Genomic DNA, 16095 nt, shown 5'->3' with positions numbered 1-16095 from the left:
TTAGTGCTAAGAACGCTCTAGAAACACTCAAAAAAAGACATTTCTTAAAATCTCGTTTTCTTTCCCTATTTAGGGTGCCTTACATGCATTTTGACATTTTGTTACCTAACAGTGTTAAACACTCAAAATACAAATGTTTGTATATGTTATTCCTTTTCTCCATATAGAATGTCGTTCATGCGTTTAAGCGTTTTTGTAACTAAGAACCTCATAAATAGTCATAGTACAAATTTCTCTTAAAGTCCTTTCCCTTCGCCAAATAGAGAAGTTTACATACATTTTGGCGTTTTTTTGTACGTAACAACCTCAAAACAATCAAAATACTTATTTTTAATAATGTTATTTTGTTTCTTTATTGAGGGTGTTTTGCATGCGTTGAGTGATTTGCATACTTTTAAGCGTTGTGGTGCTAACACGCACAAAAACACTGAAAACACACGTTTCTGGTAATGTCGGTTCGTGTCCCCATATAGGAAAATTTGCATTATTTTTTGGGCGTTTTGGCACTTTTGTAAAAAAAGTAAAAATACACGTTTTTCACTGTTATTCTGTTTCTCAATATATAATGCTATTCATGCGCTTTATCGTTTTTTGTACCTAAAAACCTAAAAAACATTCATAATACATGTTTCGACTAGTGTCTTTTCCTTTCCTCATAGTTTGTAATTACCATTTATCTTTCTACGTAAGAAGTCCAAAAACCCTTGAAACCTTGTTTTTGGTTATAATCTGTTTCTTCTATTAAGGGTGTTTTACATATATTTTTCTTTCTTTTTTTTTTTGTACGTAAATAGCTCAAAAGCGCTGAAAAGAGACAATTTTGATAATAATGTTTTGTTTTCTCAAGTAGGGTGCTTTCTATCCGTTTTAGTGTTTTGGTGCCTACCACGCTAATAAACACTGAAAAGAGAAGTCTTTTGGAAACGTCGTTTCTTTGCCGCATATAGGGTGATTTGCATGCATTTTATTTATCTAACAATGTGAAATGCACTCAAAACACTCGTTTTTGGTAATGTTGTTCTGATTCTTCATATATAGTTTTCGAGTTTATTACCTAAAAAGCTCTAAAACACTCAAAATGATTGTTTTTTTCTTTTGGTAATTGTTTCTCCGTAAAGGATGTTTTGCTTGCGTTTTAGCGTTTTTTTTTTTTATACGTAATTAGCTCAAAAACACTCAAAAGATATGTTTTTAGTAATGTTCTTTTCTTTTCCCATATGGGGTAGATTATATATATATATATATATATATATATTTCTTCTAGCGTTTCGGTGCCTAACACGCACATAAACACCCACAAAAAACGTTTATGGAAACTTATTTTTATTTTTCGATATAGGGTGCTTTCCATGCATTTTGGCGTTATCTCCTTTACAATGTAAAAAATTCTGAAAATAGACGTTGTTGGTAATTTTTTTTGTATCCATTTAGAGTGCTATTCATACGTTTTAGCGTTTTGGTTCCTAAGAAACTAAAAAAAAAAAAACGCTAATAATAAATTTTCCTTGTAATATTTTCTCGTTTCCCCATATATGGTATTTTACATGCATTTTGTCGTTTTTGTACGTAACAAGTACAAAAACACATTTTTTTTATTTATTTATTTATTTATTTTTTGGTAGTTATTTTCTCCATAAAGGTTGTTTTGCTTGCGTTTTAGAGTTTTAGTGAGAAATAAGTTCAAAAACAATCAAAAGACACTTTTTCATAATGTTTTGTATTCCGATTTGCAGTGATTTCCGATTTTTTTTTTTTTTTAGCGTTTTGATGCCTAGCACTCTGTAAAACACTCAAAAGACATGTTTCTAATGTCATTTCTTTTCCCTGTTTTGCATGCATTTTGGTGTTTTGATACCTAATAATGTGCAAAAACACACATAATACACTTTTTCGTTAATGTTGTTTTGTTTCTCGATCTGGAGTGCTATTTATATATTCTCGTGATGTCTTTTTGTTTACACATATAGGGTAAATTGAATTCATTTTGGTGTTTATATAGATAACTAGCTCAAAAATACTCAAAATACACGTTTTTAGTAAAGTTATACTGTTTCTCCATTAAGGGTTTTTTGCTTTTAATTTTAGCCTTCAGGTACATAAATAGATAAAAAATGCTAAAAAGAGACGTTTCTGTTAATACCGTTTTGTTTTCCCAAAGAGGGTGCTTTCCTTGTTTTTTTTTTTTTTTTTTTTTCTTTTATCATTTTGGTGCCAAGCTGTTAAAGTTAAAAGATACTTTTTTGGTAATGTCTTTTGGTTTCCCCATATCGAGCATTTTGGCGTTTTGGTACCTATCAATGTGAAATATACACACACAAGATAAAAAAAAAGAACATCTTTAGTAATGTTCTGTTTCTCTATATGAAGAGCTATTCATGTGTTTTAACGTTTTGGTACCTAAGAAGCTCAAAAATACTCATTATGCACGTTTCTCATAATGTCCTTTCATTTCTTCATATAATATGTTTTGCATGCATTTTGGCGTTTTAGTACCTATTAAGCTCAAAAACACTCACAATACACGTTTTTGATAACTGTTCTTTTCTTTAAATCACGTTGTTTGTATGCATTTTGTCGTGTTTGTACCGAACAAGGTGAAAAACATAAAACACACGTTTTTGGTAATGTTTTGCTTCTCCATATTGAGTGCTTTTCACTTTTTTTTTTGTTTTGGTACCTAAGTTCAAATATTAAGTAAAAAAAAAAAAAACACATTATATATAATCGGTGTTTTGAAGATTTTTTTTTTTTGCGTTTTGGTACCTAAGACGCTGAAAAACACATTTGAAAAGACATTCTGTATTCGAATATAAGCTTCTTTCTATGTATTTTCGTGTTTGGTTTCTAAAACACTAAAAAAAGAAAAAAACACACACTGAAAACACCTTTCTGGTAATGTCATTTCATTTCCCCATACGAAGTACTTGGTATGCATTTTGGCGCTTTGGTACCTAACATTGTGAAAAATACTCAAAACACACGTTTTTAGTAATGTTCAATTTCTACTTATAGAGTGGTATTCACGCGTTTTAGCTTTTTGTTATTTGAGAATATAAAAAAAAACACTTATAATACAAGTTTTCTGCTTATATCGTTTTGTTTCACCATGTAAGGTACTTTGCATGAAATTTTCCCGTTTCTGTACTTAACAAGCGCAAAAATATTTAAAATACACATTTTTGGTAATGTTATTCTGTTTCTCCAGAAAGAAAGTCTTGCATACCTTTTAGCATTTTATTACATAAAAAGCTCAAAAAAAACTCAAAAGACACGGTTTTTGTAATGTATTTTTGTATTGCAGTACAGACTTCTTTCCATGCATCATATCGTTTTGGTGCCTAACCACCTTATGAGAAACGTGTATAATGAGTGTTATTTTTAGCTTTTTAAGTACCAAAATGTTAAAACACATGTTGTCTATATCGAAAAAAAAAATAACATCAAAAACCTTTTTTTATCTTATTTTTTTTTAGTGTAATTCACATTGTTAAGTATCAAAACGCCAATGCCTCCTATATACGGGAACGAAAAGACATGACCACAAAAGTATATTTTATGTGTTTAAGAGCGAGATAGGAAACAAACGATAAAAATAATAGAGAACACACTCTTGGGGAAAACAAAACAATATTACCAAAAAAAAGTCTCTTTTTAGTGATTTTAAAACCCTTGAAAAAAAAAAAATTACGGAGGAACAGTATAACTTCACCTAAAACATGTATTTTAAGTACTATATAAACGCCAAAATGAATGCAGATTACCCTATAAGAGGAAACTCTTATAGGGTAATCTTTTTTTTTGACCACTGCTTTGACCCTTTTATGGGACTGGCATTTCAGTGGGCATTTTTTTATTAGATTTTTGTTGCCCTTGGCCAGTGCCTTTCCTACATAAAAAAAAAAAAATCACAAGAAACGTGTTTTATGAGAGTTTTTACGATTCTTAGGTGCCAAAATGCTAAAACCTATTAATAGCACTTTATATCGAGAAATAAAACAACATAAAAAAAACAAACATGTATTTTGAATGTTATTCATGTTATCATATATCAAAACACCAAAATACATGCAAAGCCTCCTATGTGGGTAAAGGAAACGACATTACCAGAAACGAGTCTTTTGTGTGTTTTACAACGTGGTAGACGACGAAACACTAAAAAACATGGAAATCGCCGCATACGGAAATAGAAATCATTACGAAAAAAGTCTTTTCAGTATTTTTAAGTTTATTACCAACCAAAACGCTAAAACTGATGTAAAACACTCTTTATGGAGAAAACACAGTAAAATTACCAAAAACAAACAGACGTATTATTAGTGTAACAACAACGTGTTAGACACCAAAACGCTAAAAAGCATCAAAAGCACCATATATGGAAAAAGAAAACAATATTATAAAAAAAACATGTCTATTGAGTATTTTTCAGCTATTTAGAGTTTTTGAGCTTTGTACGTACAAAGAAACGCCAAAATGCATGCAAAGTACCCTGAATGAGAGAATGAGCAAACAGCACATGAAACATGTATTATGAGTGTTTTTGAGCTTCATAGGAACCGAAACGCTAAAACGTATAAATGACACTCTATATGGAGTAAAGAAACATTACCAAAACCGTGTACTTTGAGATTGTTTCATATTGTTAGGTAATATAACGCAAACGCAAAAAGCACCCTATTTGGAAAAAAAAAATCCAGAACAGTTTCTTTTGAATGCTTATGAGCATGTTAGGCACCAGAACGCTAAAAAGCATCAAAAGCACCCTATGTGGGGGAAAAAAAAATCAATATTGCTAGAAACGTATCTTTTGAGTGTTTTTCAACTACTTACGTATCAAAACGCTAAAACGCATGCAAAGCATCATTTAAGGAGAAACACAATAACATTCCCCAAAAAAAATCAAAACACATTTTTTAGAATTTTTAAGCTTGTTAGGTACTAAAACTCGAGAACTTTATATGAAGAATGAGAACAACATTACCAAAAACGTGTATTTTGAGTATATTTGACATTGTTAGGTAAGAAAACGGCAAAATGCATGAAAACGAGATTAAAAAAAAAAAAAACTTCTCTTTTGGGTGTTAATAAGCGTGCTAAAGACCAAAACGGTAAAAAGCATGGAAAGCATCCCGCATGAGAAAACAAAGCCTTTTTCAAAATTGTTTCTTTTTCAGTGCTTTTGAGCTACTTACGTACAAAAAAAAAAACGCATGCAAAACACCTTTAATAGAAAAACTGAACAAAAACATATAAAAAAAACAAGGTTTCGTGGTCTTTCGAGCTTGTTACGTAGGAAAAAAAAAATTCATGGAAATGACCAGCTATGGGAAAACGAAAAGACATTAGTTGAAACATGTCTTTTTGAGAATCTTAGGTACCAACACGATAAAACGCATGAATAGCACTCTATATGGAGAAACAGAATAACATTACCAAAAACGTTTTTGATCTTAGGCTATTTGAGTTATTACAAGCGTGCTAGACATCTACACGATCGAAAAAAAAAAAAAACATGGAAAGAACCCTATATGCAAAAACAAAACAACATTCTAACAAAACACTATTCTAACCTACTTATGTACCAAAACACTAAAAAGCATGCAAAAAAAATTTATGAAGAAGCATCATAACTTTTCCTAATTTTGAATGTTACGTACAAAAATGTCAAAATGCATGTAAAGCATTCTATATGGGAAAACGAAAATAAGAAACGTGTATTATGAGAGCTTTTGAGCTTCTTAGTTACCAAAAATGGTAAAACGCACGAATAGCAATTTATATCGAGAAAGAACATTACAAAAAAAAAAAAAAAAACGCATATTTTGGGTATTTTCCCATTATCAGGTACCAAAACACCAAAATGCTTGCAAAGCCGACCACATGAGGAAAAAACAAACTTAAAAAAAAAAAACGTGTCTTTTGAGTGTTTTGATCTATGTACCAAAGCGCTAAAAAGCATACAAATCACAATTTATGGAGAAACGGAGTAACAATTATTTTTGAGTGTTTTTCTGTTTGTTACGTACAACATTGCCAAAATACATCCAAACTATAAGGGGAAACAAAAAGACATTACGAAAAACATGTATTAAGACTGTTTTTGAGCTACTTAGGTACCTAAAACAAAGAAACGTTTCATTAGCACTCTATATGGAGAAACACATCATGACCAAAAACGTGTATTTTGAGTATATTTCATAGTTAGGTATCAGAACCCTAAAATACTTGTAAAGGACCCTGTAAGAGGAAAGGAAACGAGATTTTCAGAAACGTGTATCTTATGAACGTTCTAGTCACCAAAACGATAAAAAGCCTGGAAAGCACCTTATATGGTAAAGAGAAACTATATTACGAAAAACTACTTTTTTTAGGGTTTTTGAGCTGGATATGTACCAAAACACTGAAAACCATGTAAAACCCTTCATGGAAAAACCATAACTTTACAAAAAAAAAAAAAAAAAAAAAACGTATTTCGAGTATCTTTTTTTTTTTAGCTTGTTACGAAGAAAAATGTTTGGACACTCAAACGACACGTTTCTGGTCATGTCATTTTGTTTCACTCTATACTATGCTTTACATGCATTTTAGAGTTCTGGTACCTAATAAAGTAAAATAACACAAAAAAATAAAAGTTTTTTTTTAGTAAATTTGTTTTCTTTCTTCAGATAGTGTGCTATTCATACGTTTTAGAGTTTTGGTACCTAAAAATCCCCCCCCCAAAAAAAAATCATAATACACGTTTCTCGTAATGTCTTTTCTTTTCTCCATATAAAGTGCTTTGTGTATATTTTGGCGTTTTGGTTCCTAACAATGTAAAATGCACTCAAAACAAACGTTTTGATAAATTTCCATTCCTTAATATAAAGTGCTGTTTACGCGTTTTAAAGAAGCTCAGGATAATTCATAATACACATTTTTAATATAGTTTCATTTCCAAAATAGATTATTTTCATGTATTATAACATTTCTGTACGTAACAAGCTCAAAATATATATATATATATATATATATATATATATATATATATATATATATATATATATATATATATATATATATATATATATATATATATATATATATATATAAAATATGTTTTTGGTAATGCTATTTCGTTTAAAGAAAAGGAAATTTTTGCTTTCTTTTTAGCGTTTTGGTGCTTACGAAACTCATAAATACAAAACACTCAAAAGACACATTTTTGTAATGTTGTTATGTATTACAATATAGCGTGCTTTCTGTACATTTTAGCGTTTTGGTGCCTAAAACACTGAAAAGACACTTTTCTGGTAATGTTCTTATTCTTAAAGTTGTTTGTAGGTATTTTGGCATTTTGGTACCTAACATTGTGAAAAATACCAAAAACACACTTTTTTTTTTTTGTAATGTTCAGTTTCTAAAATGGAGTGCTATTCACATGTTTTAAGATATTGATACCTAAGAAGGTAAAAAAAAAAAATATTACACGTTTCTGGTAGTTTTGTTTCAACATATAAATATACATTTTTGGTAATGTTATTCTGTTTCTCCATAATGGATGTTTAGCACGGATTTTAGCGTTTTGGTACATAAGAAGCCAAAACCACTCAAAATAGAAGCTTTTCGTAATGTGCTTTTGTATTCCAATATAGAGTGCTTTCCATGCATGTTGGTGCTCATAAACACTCTAAAAACATGTTTCTGGTAATGTCGTTTCGGTTTCCGAATATAGAGTGCTTTTCATGCATTTTAGCTCTTTGGTACCTAACAATAAAAAAAATAAAATTCAAAATAAACTTTATTGATAATGTTGTTTTGCTCCTCCATACAGGGTACTATTGACGTATTGTAGAATTTTGGTACTTGAGTAGCTTAAAACCACTCACAATACACGTTTCTCGTAATGTGTGTTTTTTTTTTTTCTTAAAGAGTGTTTTGCATGCATTTTGGCGTTTTGATACATAACAATATAAAACAAAATGAAAAGACGTATTTGTCAATGTTGTTCTTTTATCTCCATAGAAAGTGCGATTCATGCGTTTTACCATTTTGGTACATAAGAAATTCAGAAACATTTGTAATACACGTTACTTTAATATCATTTCGTTTCCCATAAAGGGTATTTTTCATGCATTTTGCCATTTTTGTTTTTTAGAATCTCAAAAAGACATTTGTGGTAGTGTTATTTTGTTTCGACATAGTTTTTTTTTTTTTTTTTTTGCATTCTTTTTAGGGTTTTGGTACGTAAGAAGCTTAAAAACACTAAAAGACACGATTTTGATAATATTGTTTTGTATTTTAATATAGAATGGTTTCCATTCTTTCTAGCGTTTTAGTGCCTAAAACGCTAAAAAAAAACCCGAAAAAGCACGTTTCAGGTAATGTTGATTCGTTTCTCTATAAAAGGTGCATTTCATTCATTTTCACGTTTTGGTACCTAAGAATGCGAAAAAGAAAAAAAGAACACTCAAAACACGTTTTCTGTAAAGCTGTTCAGTTGCAAAATATAGAGTGCTTTTCACGCGTTTTAGCGTTTTAGTTACCTAAGTTCAAACACGCGTCTGGTAAGTACGTTTTGTTTCACCATATAAAGTTCTTTGCATGCATTTTGCCGTTTTTGTAATTAACAAGCTCAAAAACACTCACAATACACCTTTTTGGTAATGCTATTCTGTTATTTTGCATTTTGCATTATTTTAGCGTTTTTGTACATACGAAGCTGAAAACACTCAAAATATACGTTTTTGGTTATGTTGTTATTTTTCTAATTATAGTGTGCTATTCACGTGTTCTTTTTTATTTTTTCTGTTTGGTAACTACGAAGCTAAAGAAAATATTAACGTTTCTCGTAATTAGTTTTCGTTTCCTTATATTGGGTTATTTGTATGGTTATTTGCATGGTCAAACACATTTGCAATACACGTTTTTGATAAATTTGTTCTCTTTCATCAATCAACGTGCTTTCCATACATTTTTGAGTTTTAGTACCTAACAAGGTAAAAAATACTCAAAACACACGTTTTTTGCTCAGAATCGTCTATAATACAAGTTTCTTATAATAACGGCTTGTTTTCCATATAGCATACTTTTCTTCAACAAGCTCAAATACACTGAAAATAAACGTTTTTGGTAATGTTATTCAGTTTCTCATTAAAGAGTGTTTTGCATGTGCTTTAGGGGTTTGGTACATAAGACATGCAAAACACTCAGAAGACATGTTTTTGGTAATATTGTTCTGTTTCTTGATATAAAATGCTATTCATGCGTTTTAGCATTTTTGAACCGAAGAAGTTCAAACAAATCATAAAACCCGTTTCTCGTAATAGGTTTTTGTTTCCCCGTGTAGAGTATTTTGCATGCATTATGGCATTTTTCTACGTAACAAGCTCAAAAACGCTCAAAATACACGTTTTTGGTATATTCATGTTGTAAATTTAAAATTTGCACTGAAAAGACACGTTTCTGGAAATCTCTTTCCCTTTCCCCATATAGGATGCTTTGCGAGCATTTTGGCGCTTTGGGACATAATAATATGAAATACACAGAAAATACTCGTCTTTAGTAATATTGTTCTTTTTCTCCATATTTCATAATAAAAGCTTCGCGTAATGTCTTTTCGTTTCCATATATATAGGATGCTGTTCATGAATTTTTACGTTTTTTGTACGTAACAAGATGAAAAACAAAATATACTTGTTTTTGGTAATGTTATTATGTTTTTCCATAAAACATGTTGTGCATGCGTAGTAGCGTTTTCGTACGTAATAACAATAATAATAAGAAACATTCGAAAAACACGTTTTTCTTAATGTTGTTTTATATTCCCATAAAGGGATATTTTCATGCTATTTAGCGTTTTGGTCCCTAACACGCTCATAAAAACACTCATTAGACAGGTTTCTGGATATCTCGTTTTCTTTTCCTATATAGAGTACTTTGCATTTATTTTGGCTTTTTTTACTTAACTCAAAAACACTCAAAATACTTGTTTTGGGTAATATTATTGTATCTCCATAAGAGATTTTTTTTTTTACGTTTTGGTACGTAATTAGCTCAAAAACACTGAAAAGAGTTGTTTTTAGTATTCTTTTTTGTTTTGTTTTTCATTATAGGGCTCTTTTCATACTTTTTGGTGCATACCACGCTCATAAACAATCACGACACGATTTTTGGAAATTTCTTTTCCGTTCCCCTCATGGGATGCTTTGTATTTTTTTTTTTTTATGTAGGAAGGACACTGGCCAAGGCCAACAAAAATCTAATAAAAAAAATACCCACTGAAATGCCAGTCCCATAAAAGGGTCAAAGCAGTGGTCAAAAATTGATGAATAAGTGTCTTGAAACCTCCCTCTTGAAGGAATTCAAGTCATAGGAAGGTGGAAATACAGAAACAGGCAGGGCGTTCCAGAGTTTACCAGAGAAAGGCATGAATGATTAAGAATACTGGTTAACTCTTGCGTTAGAGAGGTGGACAGAATAGAGGTGAGAGAAAGAAGAAAGTCTTGTGCAGCGAGGCCGCGGAAGGAGGGGAGGCATGCAGTTAGCAAGATCAGAAGAGCAGTTAGCATGAAAATAGCGGTAGAAGACAGCTAGATATGCAACATTGCGGCGGTGAGAGAGAGGCTGAAGACAGTCAGTTAGAGGAGAGGAGTTGATGAGACGAAAAGCTTTTGATTCCACCCTGTCTAGAGGAGCAGTATGAGTGGAACCCCCCCCAGACATGTGAAGCATACTCCATACATGGACGGATAAGGCCCTTGTACAGAGTTAGCAGCTGGGGGGGGGAGAAAAACTGGCGGAGACGTCTCAGAACACCTAACTTCATAGAAGCTGTTTTAGCTAGAGATGAGATGTGAAGTTTCCAGTTCAGATTATAAGTAAAGGACAGACCGAGGATGTTCAGTGTAGAAGAGGGGGGCAGTTGAGTGTCATTGAAGAAGAGAGGATAGTTGTCTGGAAGGTTGTGTCGAGTTGATAGATGGAGGAATTGAGTTTTTGAGGCATTGAACAATACCAAGTTTGCTCTGCCCCAATCAGAAATTTTAGAAAGATCAGAAGTCAGGCGTTCTGTGGCTTCCCTGCGTGATATGTTTACCTCCTGAAGGGTTGGACGTATATGAAAAGACGTGGAAAAGTGCAGGGTGGTATCATCAGCGTAGGAGTGGATAGGACAAGAAGTTTGGTTTAGAAGATCATTAATGAATAATAAGAAGAGAGTGGGTGACAGGACAGAACCCTGAGGAACACCACTGTTGATAGATTTAGGAGAAGAACAGTGACCGTCTACCACAGCAGCAATAGAACGGTCAGAAAGGAAACTTGAGATGAAGTTACAGAGAGAAGGATAGAAACCGTAGGAGGGTAGTTTGGACGGAACCCATACTGGCGATCAGATAGAAGGTTGTAAAGTGGTAGATATTTAAGAATCTTCCTGTTGAGGATAGATTAAAAAACTTTAGATAGGCAGGAAATTAAAGCAATAGGACGGTAGTTTGAGGGATTAGAACGGTCACCCTTTTTAGGAACAGGTTGAATGTAGGCAAACTTCCAGCAAGAAGGAAAGGTAGATGTTGACAGACAGAGCTGAAAGAGTTTGACTAGGCAAGGTGCAAGCATGGAGGCACAGTTTCGGAGAACAATAGGAGGGACCCCATCAGGTCCATAAGCCTTCCGAGGGTTTAGGCCAGCGAGGGCATGGAAAACATCATTGCAAAGAATTTTAATAGGTGGCATGAAGTAGTCAGAGGGTGGAGGATAGCGAGGAACAAGCCCAGAATCGTCCAAGGTAGAATTTTTAGCAAAGGTTTGAGCAAAGAGTTCAGCCTTAGAAATAGATATGATAGCAGTGGTGCCATCTGGTTGAAATAGAGGAGGGAAAGAAGAAGAAGCATAGTTATTGGAGATATTTTTGGCTAGATGCCAGAAATCACGACTGGAGTTAGATCTTGAAAGGTTTTGAAATTTTCTGTTAATGAAGGAGGTTTTGGCTAGTTGGAGAACAGACTTGGCATGGTTCCGGGCAGAAATATAAAGTGCATGAGATTCTGGTGATGGAAGGCTTAAGTACCTTTTGTGGGCCACCTCTCTATCATGTATAGCACGAGAACAAGCTGTGTTAAACCAAGGTTTAGAAGGTTTAGGACGAGAAAAAGAGTGAGGAATGTATGCCTCCATGCCAGACACTATCACCTCTGTTATGCGCTCAGCACACAAAGACGGGTCTCTGACACGGAAGCAGTAGTCATTCCAAGGAAAATCAGCAAAATACCTCCTCAGGTCCCCCCAACTAGCAGAGGCAAAACGCCAGAGGCACCATCGCTTAGGGGGATCCTGAGGAGGGATTGGAGTGATAGGACAAGATAAAGATATGAGATTGTGATCGGAGGAGCCCAACGGAGAAGAAAGGGTGACAGCATAAGCAGAAGGATTAGAGGTCAGGAAAAGGTCAAGAATGTTGGGCGTATCTCCAAGACGGTCAGGAATAGGAATAGGGTGTGCACCAATTGCCCTAGGTCATGGAGGATAGCAAAGTTGTAGGCTAGTTCACCAGGATGGTCAGTGAAGGGAGAGGAAAGCCAAAGCTGGTGGTGAACATTGAAGTCTCCAAGAATGGAGATCTCTGCAAAAGGGAAGAGGGTCAGAATGTGCTCCACTTTGGAAGTTAAGTAGTCAAAGAATTTCTTATAGTCAGAGGAGTTAGGTGAGAGGTATACAGCACAGAAAAATTTAGTATGAGAGTGACTCTGTAGTCGTAGCCAGATCGTGGAAAACTCGGAAGATTCAAGAGCGTGGGCACGAGAGCAGGTTAAGTCATTGCGCACATAAACGCAGCATCCAGCTTTGGATCGAAAATGAGGATAGAGAAAGTAGTAGGGAACAGAAAAGGGGCTACTGTCAGTTGCTTCAGACACCTGAGTTTCAGTGAGGAAAAGAAGATGAGGTTTAGAAGAGGAGAGGTGGTATTCTACAGATTGAAAATTAGATCTTAGACCGCGAATATTGCAGAAGTTAATGAAGAAAAAGTTGAGGGGGGTGTCAAGACACTTAGGGTCGTCGACAGAAAGGCAGTCCGACCTGGGGACATTTATGGTCCCCACCCCAGATGGGGACTCCGAGGCTGGTGTAGGAGTTGCCATGATGATTTAAAAATTTTTGAGTGAAGGTTGTGTGTGTTATTAGGTGCTTATAGTTTTGTGTGGAGGAAGAGAGTTGTCTTTAGAGGGCAGGCTGTGACTGCCCCCTTGTGTTGTGAGACACAAAGGGAAACGTTCAGTAAGGTCACAGCTGGGTTTAATGATAAGTTCACAGCACCCCCTGAGCAGTGCTTTAGACCTTACTGGGAGTAATTATCGTTTCGGCAGGTGTCTATTGCCTCCTCCTCCTCCTATGCATTTTATAATGTAAAATACACTCAAAATACTCGGTTTTGTTAATGTTCAATTTCTCTATATAAAATGCTATTCAATCGTTTTAGCGTTTTGATACCTAAGAACCTGAAAAAAAAAATTGTAATACATAGTAATGTTCTTTCGTCTTCCAAAATAGGGTACTTTTCATGCATTTTGGTAAGTAACAAGCTCAAAAACTCTAAAAATACAAGCATTTGGTAAGGTGTTTGTGTTTCTCCTTAATGTGTGTTTTGCGTGCATATTAGCGTTTTCATACGCAAGTAGCTCAAAAACACTCAAAGGAACCGTTTTTAGTAATGTGGATTCCTTTTTCCCGAATAGAATTCTTTTCGTTTTTTTTAAGTGATTTCGTTCCTAACACGATGATAAACACTCAAAAGACGCATTTCGGGAAATGTTTCCTTTCCCCATATGGGGAGTTTTGCATGCATTCTGACGTAATGGCACTTAACAGTGAAATACTCTAAATACATGTTTTGGTAATTTTTTATTATTATTTTTTTTTCATATAAAATTGTAATCATTCGTTGTAATGTTTTGGTACCTAAGAAGCTTAAAAAAAAAACATCATAATACACGTTACTCATAATATCTTTTCGTTTCCACATACTTTGTAGTTTTCATGCATGTTGGAGTTTTTGTACGTATGAAGCTCAAAAAATAATTTTTTTGTAGTTATTTTTATGCTGCGTTTTATGCATTTTTATGCGCATGAAAAGAGACATTTTTAGTAATGTTACTTTGATTTTCCCTATAGACTGTTTTCCATGCGTTTTTTTTTTTAGTGTTTTGGTGCCTAACACGCTCATAAACACACTTTCGACACGTTTCTTCAAATATCATTTCTTTTCTAATATCTTTTTTAATATTCTTTTCTAATATTGAATATATATCTTCGCATATATTTGGCGTTTTGGTACCCAACAATGTAAAATACACTGATAATTCACGTTTTTTGGTAGTATTATTATGTTTCTCCACATAGAGTGCTATTCAGGCGTTTTAGCGTTTTGAACAAAAGAAGCTCAATAACATTTATAATAATACACGTTTCTCTTAATGTCATTTCGTTTTCGCATACTTCCCCATACTTTTCATGCATTTGGCGTTTTTTTTGTACGTAACTATCTTAAAAAACACTGAAAATACTTGTTTTAGATCATTTTGCTATGTTTCTCTATAAAAGTGTGTTTTCTATCCGTTTTTACGTTTTGGTACGTAAGAAATTCAAATCACTTAAAAGACACGTTTTTTGGTAATGTTTTCTATTCCTATATTGGGTGATTTCTATACTTATTAGCGTATTGGTGCCTAATACTCTCAAAAACACTCAAAAGACACGTTTCTGGTAATGTCGTTTCCTCTTCCCATATAGGTTTTCTTACCTAACAATGTGAAAAACACTCAAAATTCACGTTTTTCGTAATGTTAATCTGTTCTACTATATATAGTGGTATCCATGTATTTTAGCTAAAAGCATTCATAATACATGTTTCTAATAATGTATTTTCTAATCCCTATAGTTGGTAATTTCTATGGATTTTGGCGTTTTCTACATATTTACATATTTTTCTACTCAAAATATTTGCTTTAGTATTTTTACTCCTTTTCTCCATAAGGGGTGTTTTGCATGTGTTGTAACGTTTTCGTAGACAAGTAGCGGACAAACACAGACAATAAACGTTATTGGTAATGATGTTTTGTTTTCGCGTATAGGGTGCTTTTCCTAGCTTTTAAGGGTTTTGGTAAAAGACTCGTTTCTGGGAAATCTTGTTTTTATTTTTTTTCCCATATAGGGTGCTTTCCATATATTTTGGCATTTTTCTAAATAACAATCTCAGAAACTCTCAAAATATTTATTTTTAATGATATTTTCTTCTCGATGAAGGGTCTTTTACTCGGGTTATTCCGCTTTTGTACGAAAGTAGCTGATTAATCCTGAAAAGTGACGCTTTTGGTTATGTTGTTTTGTCTTCCGATATAGGGAGGGTTCTTTCCGTACTTTTTAGCGTTCTGATATCACGCTCAAAAACACCCAAAAGACACGATTTCTTGAAATCTCGTTTCCTTACCTCATATAGGGTGATTTGCATGCATTTCGGCGTTTTGCTACTTAACAGTGCTAAAAGCAGTAAAAATGCACATTTTAATTATTTTTTTTCCATTAAGTGTGTTTTGCATGATAATGAGCGTTTTCGTATGAAGCAGGATCAAAGACACTTGAAAAACACGTTTTTCGTGATATTGTGTACATATATATATATATATATATATATATATATATATATATATATATATATATATATATATATATATATATATATATATATATATATATATATATATATATATATATATATATATATATATATATATATATATATATATATATATATATATATATATATATATATATATATATATATATATATATATATATATATATATATATATACATATATATATAGCTTGGCTGAATTCCATTCGTTTTTGTATTTTGGTGCCTAACACGCTCAGAAACACTAAAAAGACACGTTTCTGGTGATGTCGATTTTTTTTTTTTTTTTTTTTCAAAATAGGAGGCTTTGTATTTATTTTGACATTTTCGTACCTAACAGTGTCAAAACCCTCGAAATACACGTTTTTGGTAATGCTTTTTTTTCTTTTATACAATGTTTTCATGCGTTTAATCCTTTTGATATCTAAGAAG

The sequence above is a fragment of the Scylla paramamosain genome, chromosome 13 (assembly GCF_035594125.1).
Source record: "Scylla paramamosain isolate STU-SP2022 chromosome 13, ASM3559412v1, whole genome shotgun sequence".
Lineage (NCBI taxonomy): Eukaryota > Metazoa > Arthropoda > Malacostraca > Decapoda > Portunidae > Scylla > Scylla paramamosain.
The sequence above is the reverse complement of the archived record's forward strand: the minus strand, read 5'-3'. Positions refer to the sequence as shown.